Source organism: Sorex araneus, chromosome X (genome assembly GCF_027595985.1).
Source record: "Sorex araneus isolate mSorAra2 chromosome X, mSorAra2.pri, whole genome shotgun sequence".
In the NCBI taxonomy this organism is placed as follows: Eukaryota; Metazoa; Chordata; class Mammalia; order Eulipotyphla; family Soricidae; genus Sorex; species Sorex araneus.
In genome coordinates this window covers 281,309,486-281,330,007 of record NC_073313.1, presented here as the reverse complement: position 1 = coordinate 281,330,007, position 20,522 = coordinate 281,309,486, and the positions used below count along the sequence as shown (strand labels likewise).

At 38.3% G+C, this 20,522-nt stretch overlaps 1 protein-coding gene across 1 annotated transcript in view; it reads left to right on the top strand.

Annotated features, from left to right (window-relative positions):
* The window catches only part of NRXN1 (neurexin 1), a 1,268,129-nt gene that overhangs the window by 1,169,746 nt on the left and 77,861 nt on the right, over positions 1–20,522 (top strand).

Here is a 20,522-nt window from a genome sequence, read left to right as displayed (position 1 = left end):
TTGGCTAACCGCCATATTTAATAAGTCCATTTTATGAGCTATAACAATAAGTTTTTGTAATTGCTTCTGAGAGCTATATACCTTTATCTTTAAGTAGGAGGCATACATTTCCATTTCCACCTGTCCACTCATTATACTGACCTACTGCCATTTCAACTGCATTGTATTAACAAAAGAATTCAACATGTCACTTTCAAATCTCTTCATAACTATATTTTGTTAATAGCACTTTTAGCTTTTTGATAACATTGGGAAGGTATAAACATAATTTTGTTTGTTTGTTTGTTTGGTTTTGAACCAGACTCAGAGATGCTCAGTTACTCCTGGCTCTGCTCAGGAATCACCCTTGGAGGGCTCCAGGGACCTTGTGGAATGCCTGGGACCCATGCCTGCAAGGCAACTGTTCTATCCACTATACTATCCATCCGTCCCCCTAAACACATTTCTTTAAAAAAAATACGACATAGGTGTTATAATAAAAGAATCAGTAAAATTTGTAGACTCACCAAGATGGGTTAAACAAACTATTAGTGATTTTGTAACATCACTAATTTACAAAATCACTAATTTACAAAATTTACTAATTTGAGGCTACTCAAAATTTTAAAATGTGGATCCAAGGGGCTGGAGCCATAGCACAGTGGGTAGGGTGTTTGCCTCGCATGCAGCCGACCTGGGTTCGATCCCCAGCATCCCATATGATCCCCTGAGCACTGCCAAGAGTTAATTCCTGAGTGCATGAGCCAGGAGTAACCCCGGGTATGACCCAAAAAAACAAACAAACAAAAAGTATATTAAAGTGTAAAACGTGGATCTGTTTCCTACGGCTACTGTATAGAATAATGACCACAAACATAATGACTTAGAACAATACAAATTAATATATTGTCATCCTGGATACTAGAAATAAAAAATTAATTTGTGTTGCTGTATTCTTTCTGGAGTCTTGAAGAGAGCCCCTGTCTCCTTGCCCTTCAGAGTTTCTATGTCTCAGGCCCCTTCGTCTGTAACTCTGATTTCTGCCTCCCTCATCTGCTCTCTCCACTATACTGGGAAACCTTCAATTTCCTTCACAATTAAGGGTCATTGTCACTATATTGAGCCCATCCTCTTATTCCAGGAGAATCACTGAATCACTCCAATCTTAAATTAAGATTTTTTGGGGGAACTGAGGGGCACCTGACTATGCTCAGGGCTTACTCCTGACCCTATGTTCAGGGATCACTACTGACTTTGTGCTCATGCCTGACTCCTGTCTCTGTGCTCAGGAATCACTCCTGACTATCTCAGGGGACCGTACAGAGTGTCAGGGATTGAAACAGGGTGGGCTTCATGCAAAGCGAATGCCTTACCTACTGGAGTTTCATTCCAGCCCTTAAATTACAATTTTTTAAAATACCACTTTCAATGCATATTTTACCAAGTAACATATTGACAGATATTACAAGGACCAGTTGATCACTGTTGGCTTGGCCATGTGCTATAAATCCTTTATTTGTCTTTTGATGTATTATACCTCAGGTCAGCTTAATCTAAATATTGACTGGCCGTCCTGTAGACCTTCTCCACTTTTTTGCTCATACTGGTCCCTTTTATACAAAAGCACCTCCAACTTATGTGCAGATCTAGAGATTTCTATTTTTCCAGGCAAAGTCTATTTTAGACTCTTCTAGAATTCTTTCCTGATCTATCTTGGTAAGAATTTCCCTCTTCTCTACAACATTATAGTTTTTGTTTGTTTGCTTTACTGCTATGTGGCACCTGGTATTGCTGTGGGGCAACTCCTGACTCAGTGCTCAGAGGTCACTCCCAGGAACCAGCAGATGGTGTGGAGTAAACCTGGGGCTCCCACCCACACACCATCATGCTCCGTCCATTTAACTCTCTCACTGGTCCCAAAAATATTGCAAGTTTTAATCTGCTTTTCATGATTTTTATACATAAATAAATTTAGTTCAAAGTGGAAATATATCATCTCATTTTCCAGAGTATGAAGCCCTTGAGAGAATATTCTACATCTAATTTATACTTGCATATCGTGCTCGCTCACACCTACCACCTTGCTCTCTGCACAGATAATTTCCCACAGTGGGTACTCAGGAAATATCTTTTGGAAGAATTAATGAATTTCTAGAAGTGTCCCCAGTATCTTGGCGAATCATTTGACCCAGGAGATTTACACTCAGGCTCTCCAGTGCTTTTATTTATCCAAGATGATGTTGTCCAAACTTGAAATATGGATTATTCTTCTTTCCTTTCTTTACTTTTATAATTTCCTTTCCTTTATTTAGATATAATGATTGTTTGAAATAATATGGAACTACTAGACTTTACCCCCTTCTGTATATTTACGAAGGCTAGCAATTTTTCTTCAAGGATATATTTAGGATTTATAGAAGGGGGAAATCAAATTTCGACATTCCTATAATTATATATGACAATGTTATTAAAATGGAAAAGTTCAATTTTAAAAGGCAAGGATTTTTTAAAACAAGCATTTATTTCACTTACTCATTCCTGCATATCTAATTTGCTGAAATTACAAGTTACCATTCTCCTGTTTTTCTCCTCTACTGAGATCTTAAATGAATTTAATGACTTGAATTTAAGGATTTGACACATACGTTACCACCCTCTTCAGTCACTGCAAAAAATAGTGTATCCTTACCTATGAGAAATTCAGTGGTGTAAAGGAGATTGAAAAGAATGCTCGTTTTCTCTCCCTAACCCCAATGTTTTCAAATTCCTCTGGAGTTGGGTCTGTGAGAACTGAGTCTCAGTATGCCAATATTTTATTTGCCTGCAACATTGAATGTAGAATACTGGGGTGACAGAAATCTGGTTTTTGCACTTCAGTAATCTGTCTGTGGTATACTCTGAGTGAGCGCAAGAGGAAAGTAAAAACCCATGTATTAACTTGTAGATAGTTGCTCTCTCCTTTTGCTTACACAGAATAGAGATCTTTGCGGTTTGCCTGGATGATCAATAATTGTTTTGAATTAATCTTACTGGCTGAATGAATCATGTTAAAACATTCCATGTTCTTCTGAAGTGTTACCTCTGCCATTGAGATTCTTACATGGCTTGGCTCTGGATCGATTTCTTTTGACCATATGGTGTTGGAAAAATTTCTTCCAACCCCTCTCAGCAATACATTTCATATATGCTCTGCATGTGTTGAGTACAATAATTTTTGATAGTCTAGTATTATACCAGACACCATGTTTGCAGTGGATTAAAGATATTCCTTTAATGGTTTGCCCAGATGAAACTCTTGAACATATTATTATTTTTTCCTTTTATATTGCTTCAAACATATCTGTAGACAAAGAAAGAAATCCCCTGCTTGTTCCCCACACCAGATTCTGCCTGCACATATTAATTGTTTGAATTATTGGATTCCAAAATAAGCAAGCAGGCTAAAGAGGCCCAGGCTTTCCTGCTGGAGTTATTATCCCACTTTAAAAAAGTCTGGGTTCCAGCAATGAGCCTTATAGGCATTCATGAGGAGTGCCTGGGTCTGTTCATTACTGTTTCCTGAGGGATTCCTCTTGTGAGAGGAAAGGATGGAGCCCTGTGTAATTCAAGAGAAGCAGTGGTTTATTGCCTGCCCTTAATTACACAGCTGCTGTATTGTTTTTGAGGATAGTTCTCTCTCAGCGCAGGGCCGGAAATTAGATAATGGCATCTGATGAACTTGGGACTTTTAAAGGTTGACTTAAGGGAGCAAATACCATCAGAGCTAATTCTTCTAAGAACCCTTCAAGAAAAGTAAATAGAGCATTCACCTGATTTGAGGAGGTAAGGTTTGACAGCCTATTAAAACAGGTGTTTGAGGACAAAATTCAAAGTCTTTGGGATTTTTTGACCTGCTGTGATAATTGTCTATACGTTTTCTGCCTTTTCATTTAGAAAACTAATTATTTTTCTGTTTATTTCCTAACTCAGAAACACTTAACTATGTATTATGATGAGATTACCTTGATTGAATTATTCTGTGTAGAACTGAGTTATTTTCCAATATGGTCCCATTACATTACCTGTTAATAAAAGAAGAATTAGGATCCAAACCTCACCCACAAGTTAATAAATGTAGACAGTTTTGAAGCTTGCCACTGAGCACCAACTTCAGCCCAAGTGAGTGTTTTTCTCTGCATCCAGTGGCCTCTGTGAGTGAGGAATTAGGAAAAAAATGATGCATAAAATTATCATTGTCCTAAAGAATTCACCAATGAGTAAAATTGTCCACCAGCCCTCTCCCAAAACACACACACGTGCACACACACATACACATGCAAACACACACACACAGATGTCTCATCCACCAGATGAACCCACTAGTAAGTCGCACCATATTCATTTCAAAATTGTCCCCTCTGTAATTCTCCACCACCAACCGAGGGCAAGACACTAAAGTCTCATTTATTTATTTACCATTTTTATTTATTATTTCTTAGCCACTGTATTGTACTAAAATCTTAGTGTACAATTTCTTACAGAAAACAGTCATCACCCCACCTTTCACCACAATGTCCACTTTCCTTCACCGCTGGGAATGTCCCTGCCGACCATCCCCCCATATACCTCCCTCACATTCCCTGCTGACCAGTTCTCAGCTTCTGTTTTCTTGGCACTAGACCTCCACTGTGTTTCTTTCTATCCTGTATATGAGATATGAGACAGATCATTCTGCATCTATCTCTCTCCTCCCGACTAACTCACTCAACATGGTACTCCCCAGATCCCTCCATGACACAGCAAATTCTATGCTTTCATCTTTTCATTAAGCCTAGCAGTATCTGTGATCTAGAACCTAGCTACTTTCAAGTCGCTGTCACTACCTTACATAGGAAAACATATCTGAATGCAGGTAGAGATTATAAAAAGAATAATTGATGGTTGCAAAGGTTTTCTGAACATGCAATGGCCAGAATTTACTTTAAAACCAACCACGCAGTGAATCGGGGATGTTTCTGCTAGTGTTTGCCTGGGTTGCATTTCTCAGGTGAAAAAGGGTTGTGAGTGGAGAAAGGTTTTAAAGCCTGTTCTAGACTATAAAACCTCGTCATTTGCCTCTTAGATTTCACCTATTATGCAGCACTCTTAGCAGACTCTCTGGGCTATGATGGATGATCTATTAAATTTGGAAATGAAGGTATGAAATTATACTGTTCCCAAGACCCCTGGTGTGGCGGTCCCGTCCTGTCCAGCAGGGAGGAACCTTTGTGGGGCTAAGGAGGGACGCAGCTGAATGAACAGATGCAGAGCGAGAAGGAGGAGGAGGAGAGAGAGAGAGTTTATTCTACTGCAGTTACAATACTTATACCTCTCTGCTGGGAGGAGGTGGTATAGTATGCATGCTTGGACCCCCATACAAACAGTAGTAAAATGCAGATCAGGCATGGGCGTTGGCTAGTGAGAGACAAATGGTGAAATGATAAGATCAGCAGTGGTATCTTTGTTACAGGAATCACAAGCAGCCTCCACTTGACTAGAAGATAAGAGCCAAGCTCTGTAAAATGGCTCCCTACACCCTGGCATCCCATTATACTTAGAATAAAGTAAAAACCTACTCCTCCCATCTGACATTCTCTGATGTATTTTTTTTTCAATCCTCACTGGCTATTCCTGCATAGTCTTTTGTTTTCCCAAGCTTCAAGGTTTTCTCGAGTGTTTTCCAAGCTGAGGGCCTGAGTAGAATTGTTCTCTGGCAGGAGAAAGCTCTCCCTCTTCCTAAGAGACACGTGCTCTTTTCTGACTGTGAAAATCCAGGCGTCTCTCCAGAAACTCCCAATACAATGGGCCTCCTGCGTTATGTTATACTATTGGTCACTCTTCCATGTCTGTTCCTTTGTCTGTTGCGTGTCTGGATTCGTGAAAGGGAGAGAAAAGAAGTCCCTGATATCTGAGAACCTGTCTGTTGTGCACAGAGAGACACAGAGCCACTCCATACAACCTCAGTCTCTCTGGGTATCATCATGAAAGAAGACACTCTGAGACACAGCAATCAAGAAGAAACATACATCTTGCTTACGATCTATAGAGATTGGATCAGGGATGGACCGAGGGATGGAGCACATGCCTCATATCCAAGAGAAAAGTCCACAGGTTGGACTTTCCATGTACATCATCCCGTGAACATCTCCTGGAGTACCCCCTCAGTACATATTATCAAGACCATGTACAGGACCCTCCACCCCCAATTTCAAACCAACTCTGTTAGAATAAGTGACAGCTACTTATCAAAACAACTCTCATGCTAGCACGATGTTGATATAGCAAGGATTTTATTATGGTATCCTAGACATTTTTGAATCACCTCCATTTCCTGACACTTCCTAACAGTATCAAATTTGAATCCTGTTTTCTTAAACTCTTCCTCAGGCGTTTTTTTTCTAACACCCTCCCACTAAGATGCTTCACAGTGCTCCATGGCTGTGTTCTCTCTTGTTCTCCAAGTCAAAGCCAACTTGCTCATGTTCTTAGGGGTCTTGGATGGTGAGCACTGATAATCACTCTGCTGACTGGTCTTTTAAAGCAAACAGTTCAAACTAAAGTTAGAAGATAGGACAGGGCCCTATTTTCTCATTTCCTTCTCTGCTGCATTGGAATATTAAGTTTGTTTGCTATTTTGTAGGCCAGATATGTTTGCATCTTTGAAATAGAGATTGAATAGGCCTAGAGCACTGTGTGGGCTCTTTTAGGCTCTGTACGGGAAGGTTGCTCCTAGCCGTACTGCGGGGATGTGAACCGTGGCTGGCTACATGCAAGGCAGTCAGCGCTATCTCTGAATTGTTTCTCTGGCCTGTTATTTACTTTTTATAGGCAAAGTGCTCATAAGTCATTGATTTTGGATTATCCAATGCAGTTAAGGTATTCCTACCAGCTTATTTGAGAATCAAAACATCTTAGCAGCATTAAACTGAAAGTAGCATGTAATCTCTATTATTCAAAATTCAAATGGAATAATATGGACTGGCTGCCATGCTCTACTGGGTAATATTTCAAGTTATTACCACACATGCATATGATAGCACTGCAGTGTAGCACTGCCGTCCCATTGTTCATCAATTTGCTAGAGTGGACACCAATAACGTCTCCATTGTTAGACTTGTTACTGTTTTTTGGCATATCAAATGCACCACGGGGAGCTTTCGAGGCTCTGCTGTGTGGGCGGGATACTCTTGGTAGCTTGCGAGGCTCTCCAAGAGGGATGGAGGAATGGAACCTAGGTTGGCCATGTGCAAGGCAAATGCCCTACCGCTGTGCTATCACTCTAGCCCATGCATATGATAACTAGTAAGAATTCCTATCAGATTTCTATTGGATGTATTTTATGTCTTTCAACTTTTTTAATTAATTTGTATGGGTCCAGGGAGATAACTCAGTGAGCTGCATGCTTTCATTTGTAAAGAAGGCGATATTTGGGGTATTTGTTTTTTCTGGGAGATGTATCTGGTGGTGCTGAGGATGATCTGGTTGTGTTCAGGCGACCATAGGCAGTTCCAGGGTCGAACCCAGAGTTGGCTGCCTGTGAAGCCGGTGCCCCACCTGCCTCTCCAGCCCCAGGAAGCCAGGCAGGTATGATCCCATTACTGTGTGGCCTCTGAGCACTGCCAGGTGTGTGCTCCAGTGGCACAGTTGGTTAGCGTGCGGAACTTTAGTTAATTATGCTAGTTAAATAAGTATCACTGTAGCACTGTCATCCCATTGCTGATCGATTTGCTCGAGTGGGCACCAGTAACGTCTCCATCGTGAGATTTGTTGTTACTGTTTTTGGCTATTGGATACACCACGGGTAGCTTGCAAGGCTCTGCCGTGCGGGCGGGATACTCTCGGTAGCTTGCTAGACTCTCTGAGAGAAGCAGAGGAATCGAATCTGGGTCGGTGGCATGCAAAGCAAACGCCCTACCCGCTGTGCTATCGGCAAAACCATACAATTCTTTAGCATTATTAATCTATGAAATGAATAGAAGTTAATGATGAATACTGTAACAATTTAGACATTTTAACAAATTTTGAGCCCAAATGAACAATTACTTAAAGAGAGAAAACTCATAATGAGTTTATTTACAATTGCTAAGCAAAAGTATTTTCCCAAGCAGTAGTTGTGAATTTGTGGATGAGAAATATGAGATTTTGAATTCTTGGGTGGTTATCACTTTTGTTTTCCAAAAAATTACCCTAACACAACAGGAAAACAATATTTCAGGGTCTAATCAGTTTCTGTAGTTAGCTGTACACTGATAATTATAAGACAATTGGAAACTAATAACCTGGAAAGTACTGTCAGCTGGAATTGATTAAAAGCTAGAGCTCCTCACTTCAGTGAATAAAAGAAAAACAGCAATAAATATCATCATTATTTTTATTTGTTCCACTTCAAAACCAGATCCTTTGAGAGACACCCACATAGTAACTGAAATGAAAGTCATACGTTTTTCCTGCGGAATTGTTGTAGAGTGGGTTGGAAAACACATACTAAAGAATAAAACAGTCCTCCTAAATTAAAGGCTTTATTGCATAATAAATAACTTCTTTCACTCTTTCAAAATGGTTCTATTATCTGCTAATCTGGGGAAACCCACTGGGAGAAAATGAATGTCTGCCATTGCCTTGGTGATCAGAAAATTGTTTTGACTATCTTGTCAGGAAAGCAGTGTAGACTCAAAAGGTTCTTCTCCCCTCGAATCCGGGAAATTTTAGGAGAGAAACACACAGCTGTGACATCTGAACTCAAAGGAGGGCGGCTCAATTGAGCTGACTCTCCCTTTGTCCTGGGACAGCAGAGATGCTGGTCACTGGATGACACCTATTTGGCTTTTTTTTTATTTTCCCGTGTCATTATTTTTTTCTGTGAGAACAAATGTAATCTGTTTTTCATTTTTACTGGCCTCTCTCTATAGGTAGCTAGCATAATTTGGTGAAATTTAATAAACTTTACAAGTCAAATATTTTTAAAAATGTGAAGATGGATCATATGCTATTTCCATTCTCACTTTCTGAGGGTGCCAAGTCTCATTATCTATAGAGTCTGCACCATTTTATATTCTCAGCAGCAGTGTACTTTTACATTCTCACCAGAGGTGCGCTAGAGTACCTTTACATTCTCACCAGAGGTGCGCTAGAGTACCTTTACATTCTCACCAGCTGTGCGCTAGAGTACCTTTACATTCTCACCAGAGATGCGCTAGAGTACCTTTACATTCTCACCAGCTGTGCGCTAGAGTACCTTTACATTCTCACCAGAGATGCGCTAGAGTACCTTTACATTCTCACCAGCTGTGCGCTAGAGTACCTTTACATTCTCACCAGAGGTGCACTAGAGTACCTTTACATTCTCACCAGAGGTGCGCTAGAGTACCTTTACATTCTCACCAGAGGTGCGCTAGAGTACCTTTACATTCTCACCAGAGGTGCGCTAGAGTACCTTTACATTCTCACCAGCTGTGCGCTAGAGTACCTTTACTTTCTCACCAGCAGTGTGCTAGAGTACCTTTTCCTCTGCTATCACCTCAAACACTCTCTGTTTCTGAGGCTCACTGTGTGAGGTGATTAGTTATTATGTTTTTTATGTGTTTTTCCTTAATGATACATTTTGCTCAGTATTTTTTTATTTGTTAATGGACCCTTTCTGTTCTCTTTGCAGAGATAAAATATTTGTCAATTTTTACACTAAGTCACTTGCTTTCTTATTGAATTATATGAGTGCTTATATATTTTGGATAATAACCACTTGGAATATATTTTATGTGTAAATATTTTCCACAATCACTAGGTTAATACTATTTTATGCTTTCTTTGAGTAAAAATATTTTATTATGATATGGTTCCATTAGGTGATTACTATTTTTCTATCACTTGACAGTGGAGCTAAGTCTCCAGATGTGTCTCTGACAAAAAGGTTCTGGAGCGTATCACACAGGTTATCTTGTATTTCTTATACTTTATTTATTGACTTTGGGTCTAATATCCAAGTTAGTCTTTCATATATATTTTAATGTATAATACAATATTAGAGAATGAACTTATATTTCTTTTATATTTGATAATTTTTATGCAAAGTATGTATAGATCCTACTTTTTAATCAATAAACCCACTCTGTATTTGATTGATTTGTTCAGGTCATTCAAATTTATAGTGATTATTTCCCTATAGAATTTACTTAGAGTTTACTTATGTTCTTTTTTTTCCCTTTGGTTTGGTTGACAGTTCTTTAAAAATTGCCTTTCTCTGCTTTTCATTTGACACAATTCCCTGGATGTTCTCTTCACACATTTATGATTTCTTCTGAATGCTTTTGCTCCATATTTTGATTTTTGAGTAAGTATAATGTTGCTTTAGATTTTCTCTATCTATAGATATTTTTTCCATTGGTATCAATGCATAATTATCTGACTATACATATTCCTATCCTTTTATTTCTCTTTTTTTATACTTTGTGGCTGATTTATATAGTATTATCTGTTTCTATGTATCTCTGTCTAGATAACCACATACTTATTACTATGCATACCCTTGCTTCAGGTTTTCCATTCTTTCATTTCTTCATCTTATGTAGAATTGTTCTTACCATTTCTTCTTAAATACATTAAGTGGTGTCAAACTTTATTAGCTTCCATTTTTCTGAAAAGGCCTTTATTTTCTCATATGGAAAATACAATTTTACATGCAACAGTATTCTTGAATGTCATGCTTCTCTGTCTTTGAGTAGTGTGAATGAGACATTTTATTCCATCCTCTCTATATGCACATATATATGTGTATAATATATTTGTTTGCAGGCCACCCGGTGGTTCTCAGAATGATTTCTGATCTGTGCTCAGGAATCACTTCAACAGTACTCAGATCTGGGAAAAATATGCAGGATCATATTTCCAAGATCAAATTTCCAGGATCAAACTGGGCCAGCTGCTCAAAGCAAGTCTCTTAACCCATTTACTACCACTCTGTTCCTCTCTACAGTATTTTTTCCTACACTGTTGACTTCTGATAATTTGACAGTGATATATCTTGGTGTACGCCATTTTGCTCTCAGAATTGTTGGTGTTCGTTCAGCTTTCTAAACACCTGTGGCTAGCTGTTTAGTTCTCCACTATTATGTTTTCAAATAAGGTCTTTTTTCCTTTTTATCTCTCCCCCACCTTTCTCTATTTTCCCTCCCCCCACACACTTTTTCTCCTGCTTCCTGATTTTTTCAAATATTTGTTAATTTGTTTCTATTTTAGTAGCTGTTATCATTTTATCTTAAATTAGTGATATCATTTTCTCTGCGATTGACTATAAATTACACTTCCCATGTTATATTGAATACCATGCATTGTACTCTGTTCCCACACATATACACACACATACACATACACACACACTTTTTTGTTGAATCACCATGAGATGCATAGTTACAAAGGTTTTGTGATTGTGTTTCAGTCATACAGGATTACACTATCCCTTCACCAATGTACATTTCCCACCACCAATGTGCCCAGTTTCCTTCTGGTACTCTGACCTCCAACCCCCTAGTCAGCCTCTATGAGAAACTGTTTCAGTTTTCTTTCCCCACTCATACCTCTCTCCCCCTCCCTCTCTGTATCTCTCCCTGCCTCTTATTTTGAATCAGAATGTTTGGAACTGTTGTTTCAACATCTCCAGCTGCTTTGGTGCAGTTCTCATTGTACTCCAGTAGCTTTTATATATCTCATACCTGCTTTCCTGTGTTTAGTTGAAATTCTCTAAATTTCTTATTTTTTTCTTAATGATGGCTCTTCTCAATTCTTTGCCTGATACCTCCACTAATTCTGTGTGCTTAGTATTGCTTCCTGGAGAGATTTGCCATTTCTGTAAGGAATTCCATTTAAACTTTACAACTGTTGTCTGTTGCATTTTTCTGCTTGTACATTTGGGTTATCTTCTTCTGTTTTTCTGCAGCCTGGATTTAGTGTTGAAATTCACTTCTTTCTTTCTTTCTTTCTTTCTTTCTTTCTTTCTTTCTTTCTTTCTTTCTTTCTTTCTTTCTTTCTTTCTTTCTTTCTTTCTTTCTTTCTTTCTTTCTTTCTTTCTTTCTTTCTCTCTCTCTCTTTTTTCTTTCTTTCTTCTTTCCTTCCTTCCTTCCTTCCTTCCTTCCTTCCTTCCTTCCTTCCTTCCTTCCTTCCTTCCTTCCTTCCTTCCTTCCTTTTTTCCCTTCCTCCCTCCCTCCTTTCCTCCTTCCCTCCCTTCCTCCCTCCCTCCCTCCCTCTCTCTCTCTCCCTTTCTTTCTTTCTTTCTTTCTTTCTTTCTTTCTTTCTTTCTTTCTTTCTTTCTTTCTTTCTTTCTTTCTTTCTTTCTTTCTCTCTTTCTTTCTTTCTTTCTTTCTTCTTTCTCTTCTGACTGATAGCAGGACTTGAAATGTAGATAGCAAACTGCAGTTAATGGTATTTCCTAGTTGGAGTTGAGGGTAGCGGAAAGCAATCTGATTAGGTTAGCAAAGATTAGGTCCTTGTGTTTCTCTGCTTCCTTGGCATCTCCCAATACTTCTTTTTGCCAGAAGTCTATATTATAGTTCTTTTAATCTGGATTTCCCCATTTCTGGTTACTCCCTAAAGTGGGATGAAGAGAATACACAGTCAGTAGAACTACCTCGTACCTAATGACCTAATGCAACAGGTCTTGTTTATATTTTGCTTTTATTTGTTTATTTATCCTGGCAGCAATCTTTGATCCTCACTCAGCAGCAGGTAAATAACAGCGGATTTGCCCAGGGCCATGGATTTTGTCACCCAACAACTCCCCCACATCTAGTCCTTTCCATGATGCCCCCTTTCAGGCACATGGATGCATGAATCTTTCTGGGAAGCAGTCTTGGTGCTGTTGGATTCGTCTTGACATGTGGTGGATTTCTTACCTGCTTCAGTGGGGAGTCTTGCTATCTTCTTGCTATCTTCTCGAGAAACTGGAGTGATGGCACAGCTGTTAGGGCGTTTGCCTTGCACGCAGCCGACCCTTTGATTCCTCCATCCCTCTCAGAGAGCCTGGCAAGCACCAAGAGTATCCCGCCTGCACGGCAGAGCCTGGCAAGCTCTCACAATTGGCATATTGTGGCATATTCAATATGCCAAAAACAGTAACAACAAGTCTCACAATGGAGACGTTACTGGTGCCCGCTCAAGCAAATAGATGAACAGTGGGAAGACAGTGCTACAGTGCATATTTAAAACAGGGGAACAAGAACAACAAATAAGTGTAAATTCAATACCAAGAAAGTACCATGAATGTCATCTTTAGATATAAAAATGACACAGTAGTGATCCTCAAAATATGGTCATGGTGAACATGCAATAATACGTATGTGGGTTTGACATTTTCAGTGAGGTCAAGACTATTTTGATATATTTAGATTTCATTTCCCTTTTTCATTCTAACTTTTTTATGAGAGCATGGTGAATATTTTCAGGGAATAAGTGCCATGTGATTTTTCATCATCCTGAATATAGTAACAGATATTAGTACCCAGATGTCTTCTATTGAATAAGACATTTTAGAGATTTGCATAAATGAAAAAGCAATGTCATGGTCTTTAGAATATTTATTTTAAATGTAGTCTTTTTAAAAATTTACTGCTATGCTAACATGTAATGTATTTATTAGCTATTTTAAATAATATTATATTATATAACATATAATACAAATGAAATATTTTTCTTCTTTTTTCCTTTTTGGGTCACACCCGGCAATGCACAGGGGTCACTCCTGGCTCATGCACTCAGGAATTTTCCCTGGAGGTGCTCAGGGGACCATATGGGATGCTGGGATTCTAACCTGGATCAGCCGCGTGCAAGGCAAACGCCCTACCTGCTGTGCTATCACTCCAGCCCAATATTTTTCATTTTTAATGGACTGAATATCCATTTATATATAGTGTATAAAACCTGAATAGTATTTGGAGTAGTTAATACATTTAAAAAAGAAATGTCCTTAGAACTACTGTACCATCTCTCCAGTTCAAAATTCAAAGAATTTAAGGGTTTGTTTTGCAAATTCAATATACTTAAAATACATATTGTGCTGTGTCTGATTTCTACTTAATTTATCACTAAATTTGGATCCAAGTAACATAATATCATTAAGTAGACCTCTTTTGAAGTGTCTATAGTTTGTGGTACTGGATCTCTTTACTCTTTCATGGTAATGATCTCTAAACATGGTTTCCTTTCTTCTCGAGGGAATGGGCTTTTGATTTTTCTTCATATCAAGCATGATCTCTTGGTTTCTGCAGGAGACACTTCTCTTACACACTGTCATGTCCCAAAATGGTATGAATGCATTCTAAGTAATGTATTAAAAATAATGGTTTAGACCCCCGGGTTGAATGTTTTAAAGTAATAAGTGAATAAATTTGAGTATCAATGATAAATAATAATGACTGTTATTCTATTATACTTTCCTATACAAGATAGAAATGATCTGTTACAGTCAATTTGCTGGGAATATGCCGAGAAGTTCAAACTTGAGAACTCCTGGTGACATCCAAGGGATAAATATCATTTCTTATACCTGTGAGAGTAGAACTGAGGTTGAGAATTGCCAAGACAATTAATCCACCATTTCAGAAAGTTACAAAACCCATTGCACACTAATGACATCATGGTTTTTATTGGTAGAAATGAAGCATCTAGGAAGGATGATGAAACACATCTTAATGTTTTAGAAAGATTCCAGCATAGTCTAGTACATTTCAAAATGAAATCTAGCATCTTTCTCAGGATTTGCATGAATCGATTTATAATCCTAAAAATTCTAAGAGCAGAATTTACCTGGCAATGCACAATGCATTTAGCGTTTATTAAATATAGAACACTAATTGCTTCCATAGTGAGTGAGCTAGGTCAAAAATAAATTCTGTAGAGTCATAGAATTGAAGTAGTTTCTGCTGTGCCTAGAAGCAACACTTTCTTGTTAATAGTTAATAATGATTGTTACTATATTTGACCAATGGATAAATACCCATTTTTAACAAAGTGATCCATATTACCTCATTTATGAAATATACCCTCTACGAAAAAAAAATGACATTTTTTAAAATAAGGAATCTGGAACATAGGGAGGCTGAGAAAATTAGCAGATTTAAGTTCCAAGCTTCAGTCTTTGAGTCAGATATATCTACCTTACTGGCATTATTATGATTGCCCCTGTAATCACATATTACATGCTTTCAGTTGTTAAAGTCATTTAGTGGCTATATTTCACAGACAATAATACGCTGCATAGACATATTAAATGCTTTGTAAAGTCACAAAATGGGAAAAGTGGCCCCCTCAACTTCACCTATTTGTTTCTTTAGCAGGTTATCTTTCATTCACAAGTTTCAAAATATTTGCTGTGCAGTGTGAAGTCTATGCCGTTCATTGTGTCTTCTGTCTGCTAGAGGGGCTATTAGAGAAAATGAGATAGAAAGGGGTTGTGTTCTTAGACAGACTTTGTCATTCTATTTTGTTTTTCCCACAAGTTTTTATACCTTATTAGGTGATATTATTTCTTAGTTGAATGACTTGCTAAATGATGACTCCACTACATTTCTTTCCTAAGTGTAAATTCTAGAAACTACCAGGAGTCATTAGGAAAGGAGAAGAATCCACTGATAGATTATTTTCCACATTGCATTATTTATAAGCACTTTTGAAAAATTGATACTGCAACTAGCAGTTTTTGTTTAGATAGGTTTTTTAATCACCAATTTAATTTGTACTCTTAAAGCTCATTCTCTCTATTTGGTTGATTTACTAACAGTAATCAGCAGGTCTAATGATTTTATTAGAAAGGGGACAAAAATAGCATTTGACTGTGTGAGTACCAGCCTTGGTTTTTCCATTTGTTATCCACATTTCTGTGCTTTAGTGTCCTTATCTTTCTATTTTTAATTATATTTTCTCTGATGACTATTTTCATCAGGGTTTTATAAGTATAAACTCAGAGATTGTATGTTGAAATGTACTCAAATGCACAAAATAGTATGTATGTAAGAATAAACATGGAGTATATGTTAAATAATTTTCTAATAGTAGTTATTTAAAAATATATTCCCTTTACAGTGGAACCACAGACATACTATTGTTACCAGAAGTGGCTTCTAATTCTGTTCACTAATTCCAATATATCATTGATCAAAGGTGCACCCTTTTGAACTAGAAAGCAATATTTTTCCTGCTCTAGTATGCCAGAAAGTCATTATCCAAAGGATTAGAAAATTGAGTCACAGCATGTCAGAGAAATGTGACAAAAGAAACTGAAGTTATCAGAAAAAATATAAAAATGTATATCTACAAATACATAAATACAAGAAATGGAGAAATATTATGAAACAGAACTTCAGAAAATCAAATGTTTGGGGGAAAAAATGTCCTTATGAAAAAACCCAGAGACACAGTGAGACCACCTTGAGAGTCACACTGACAAATGTATTCCTTCATTCCTTCCTCATGTATTTAACAGGCATTTATTGAATATCTGATATGTGCTGGGCTCTGTGTTAAAGAATGTAGTTCTAATGACATGGACATAGGTTCAGCCTTTACATTGCTACTAATATTGGGGGAAGAAAAAGAAAATTATAAACAGTACAGCAGACCCAAAACTAGTTAATAGTTGCTTAAATGTCCTTATTGTAAATTCTGTGGGATCATAATAGATGTAACGATAAACTGCCTCAAGACTCTGAGAAAGCTGTTAGCAAGACTAACTTTTGAGCTTAATACCAAACAATGACCAGGCATTTACCAGATTTTTTTAATGGAAAGGGCATCTTTGGATGGAAAAGACAACATGTTCACACCAGGGAAGATATAATAAGAGCATAGCAAGTTGGAGACAATGTGAAAATTAGAACAAGTCTTTTGAGAAGTAGTTTGGCATATTGCTACAAGATCTATGAAAACATTTATATCTTTAGAACTGATAGTCCTACATGTAAGAATTAATTTTTTGGAAACAAACACACAGGAAGAGGTTATTTATAATTAGCAAACATTCAATATAGAGCTAGTTCTCATAACCAAATAACCAAAATAAATAAAATATTTATATGAATTATACCTATTTGACAGTTCTATTGTAATGAAAATTAAAGTAATAGTAGAATGATTCAAATATTCTAAGACTGCTGTTATTCTTAGAATGCTATTCTAAGTCAAAAAGGGATTGAAATGATGTGTAGATGGATGAGAATGTGGACAGTATCTTACTTAATAAGACATGATAGTTTTGATATCAAAATGTGAAGATGAATTTGATGAATATCAAAATGTGAAGATATTGTTGTGAATGAGTTATAAATTACTTTTTTAAGTAGTTTTAAAATTATTTTTTAACAGTTTTATTATTTTTTATTTTTTTATTAATGAATCACTGTGAGGGTACAGATACAGTTACATATTTTCATGCTTGTGTTTCAGTCATGCACTGCTTGAGTACCCATCCATCCACCAGTGCTCGTTCTCCACTGATGATCCCAGCATCCCTCCCACATCCCTTATCCCATGCCCCCTACCCCACCCCGCCTCTGTGTCAGGGCGGTCCCTTTTGTTCTCTCTCTCCTTTTGAGTGTTGTGGTTTGCAATTGGGTGGCCATCATGTTCAATCTATAGTCTGCTTTCAGCACGCCTCTCCCATCCCAAGCAGGTCTTCCAACCACACTTTACTTGGTGTTTCCTTCTCTATCTGAACTGCCTTTTCCCCCAGCATGTGAGGCCAGCTTCCAAGCAATGGAGCAAACCTGCTACTTCTTTCTACTATTCTCTGGTGTTAGACTCCCATTCTGTTGTTTTATATTCCGCAGATGACTGCAATTCTTCTGTGTCTGTCTCTCTCTTTCTGACTCATTTCACTTAATATGATACTTTCCATGTTGATCCACTTAATAATGTGCAAAGTTCATGACTTAATCTTTTCTGACAGCTGCATAGTATTCCATTGTGTAGATGTACCAAAGTTTCTTTAACCAGTCATCTGTTTTGGGGCACTCCGTTTTTTTCCAGATTCTGGCTATTGTAAACAGTGCTGCGATGAACATACAAGTGCAGATGTCATTTCAACTATACCTTTTTGCCTCTCTGGGAGATATTCCAAGAAGTGGTATTGCTGGATCAAATGGGAGCTCAATTTCTAATTTTTTGAGGAGCGACTGTATTGTTTTCCAAAAGGGCTGAACCAGTTGGCATTCCCACCAGCACTGCAGAAGGGTCCCTTTTTTCCCACATCCACGCCAACAGCGGTTGCTTTTGTTCTTTGTAATGTGTGCCAGTCTCTGTGGTGTGAGGTGGTATCTTATAGTTGTTTTGATCTGCATCTCCCTGATTATTAGTTATGAAGAGCATTTTTTCATGTGCCTTTTGGCCATTTGTCTTTCTTCCTTGAGGAAGTGTCTGTTCATTTCTTTGCCCCATTTTCTGATGGGGTTGGATGATTTCTTCTTGTAGAGTTCAACCAGTGCCTTATATACCCTTGATATCAACCCCTTATCAGATGGGTATTGGGTGAATATCCTTTCTCATTCTATAGATTGCCTTTGTATTCTGGTCACTGTGTATTTTACTCTGTGGTAATCATTTCATTTATTAATTCAACTAATATCTATCGGCATATTTGTGTGTGAGAGAAGCATTGCTAGATCTTGTTATTGAAATGACAAATGAGCTTATATATGTGTATGAAGCTCTACTAACTTTCAAGACCCTATGTATATGCTACCTTGTCCAGAAAATCTTTGACTGTCCTGTCATACAAATCTCACTTTGCATGCTCTGCCTTCTATCACCTCATATGAAAGCATTTACACACAAACTTTGTTTTTTGTGCCACACCCAGTGGAGTGTGGGGCTCACTCCTGGTTCTGCACTCTTGGAGCATGTGGGCAGTACTTAGGCAGGGGATCATATTGGATGCTGCAGAGCAAACCTGGTACCCTCTGTGCAAGGCCAGCTGTCTGCTCTCCCACCACTCTGGTCCCTGTGCTGGTGTAGTCCACTGTATAACCCAGTGTGCCCAAAGTGAGACCCTGGCACCCTCCTGCATCAACACCGCTGGGAGTAAATGTTACATATCTAGCTTTTAACTGTCATTCCTGAAAAATATAATTCAGGTGGGACCAGAATATCTTCATATTTAGCAAGTCCTCTAGTTCATAACCACATTAAATTAGAAAAAACATTGTTGTAAATTATGCAGTATGCATGAAATAAGTATAGCTGCTGGTTGGAATTATCTCATGGAACATTCCATTACTATGAGTCAACAGATGAGAGTTCTTTTTCACTGATTTTCTTATAATTTTTTTTTTTTGCTTTTTGGGTCACACCCGGCGATGCACAGAGGTTACACCTGGCTCTGCACTCAGGAATCACCCCTGGCGGTGCTCAGGGGACCATATGGGATGCTGGGAATCGAACCCGGGTCGGACGCGTGCAAGGCAAACGCCCTACCCGCTGTGCTATTGCTCCAGCCCCACTTATAATTTTTATTTAGTCAGCAAAATGCTCGATTAGTTACCACAGTTTTGAAAAACATTCACTCCTGCCTAATAAATTGAAGTTTGAGTTCTTTTCATGTGGTGTGTATGTTTGCTGCATACATAAGGTTTAGAAGTCACATTTATCATTTATTTATTTTCCTACTGAGATTATTATTAGTTACCTAGAGTATCCTGTCCGTACAGCAGAGCCTGGCGAACTACCCGTGGCGTATTCAATATGCCAAAAACAGTAACAAGTCTCACAATGGAGACAATACTGGTGCCCGCCAATGAAAATCGATGAACGACAGGATGACAGTGCTACAGCACTACATTATTATTGATTTAATCACTTTGAGATACAGTTACAAGCTTTCAGTTTGAATTAAAATCATACAATGACCAAACACCCATCCCTTCACCAGTGCATATTCTCCATCACCAATGTCCCCAGTATAAACCCCCTTTTAGACCTTCCCCCATCTCCATGGCAGACAGTTTCCCCCACACTCTCTCTCTACGTTTGGGCATTATGGTTTGTGTTACAGATACTGAGAGGTTATCATGTTTGGTCCTTTATCTACTTTCAGCACACACCGCCCATCCTGATCAATTCCTCCAACCATCATTATCTTAGTGATCCCTTTCTATTCCAGCTGCCTTCTCCCCTTGATCATGAAGCAGGCTTAGGAGTCACTTTTTAGGAGCTTCTTTTTAGGTGTCTTTAAGTCATTCTTGTAACGTGGAAATGAGACCCATCAGGATGGAAAGATAGTATAGTGGACAAGGCCACTTGATTTGCATGTGTCTGACCAGAGTTGGATCCCCAGCAGCACATAGGGTTCCCGAAGCTCCACCAGGAGTGATGCCTGAGCACAGCATTGAGTAAGCCCTGAGCACAGATAGATATAGCACCAAGATTGGAGGATGGTGGGATCACTGTGTTGAGGTCCAGTGAGAATACAGTGTTTCAACCACACATCTAGTACATACAAAACCCAGGCTTCTCATGTGGTCTACTAATGTACCTGAACTGCATAGGAAGTT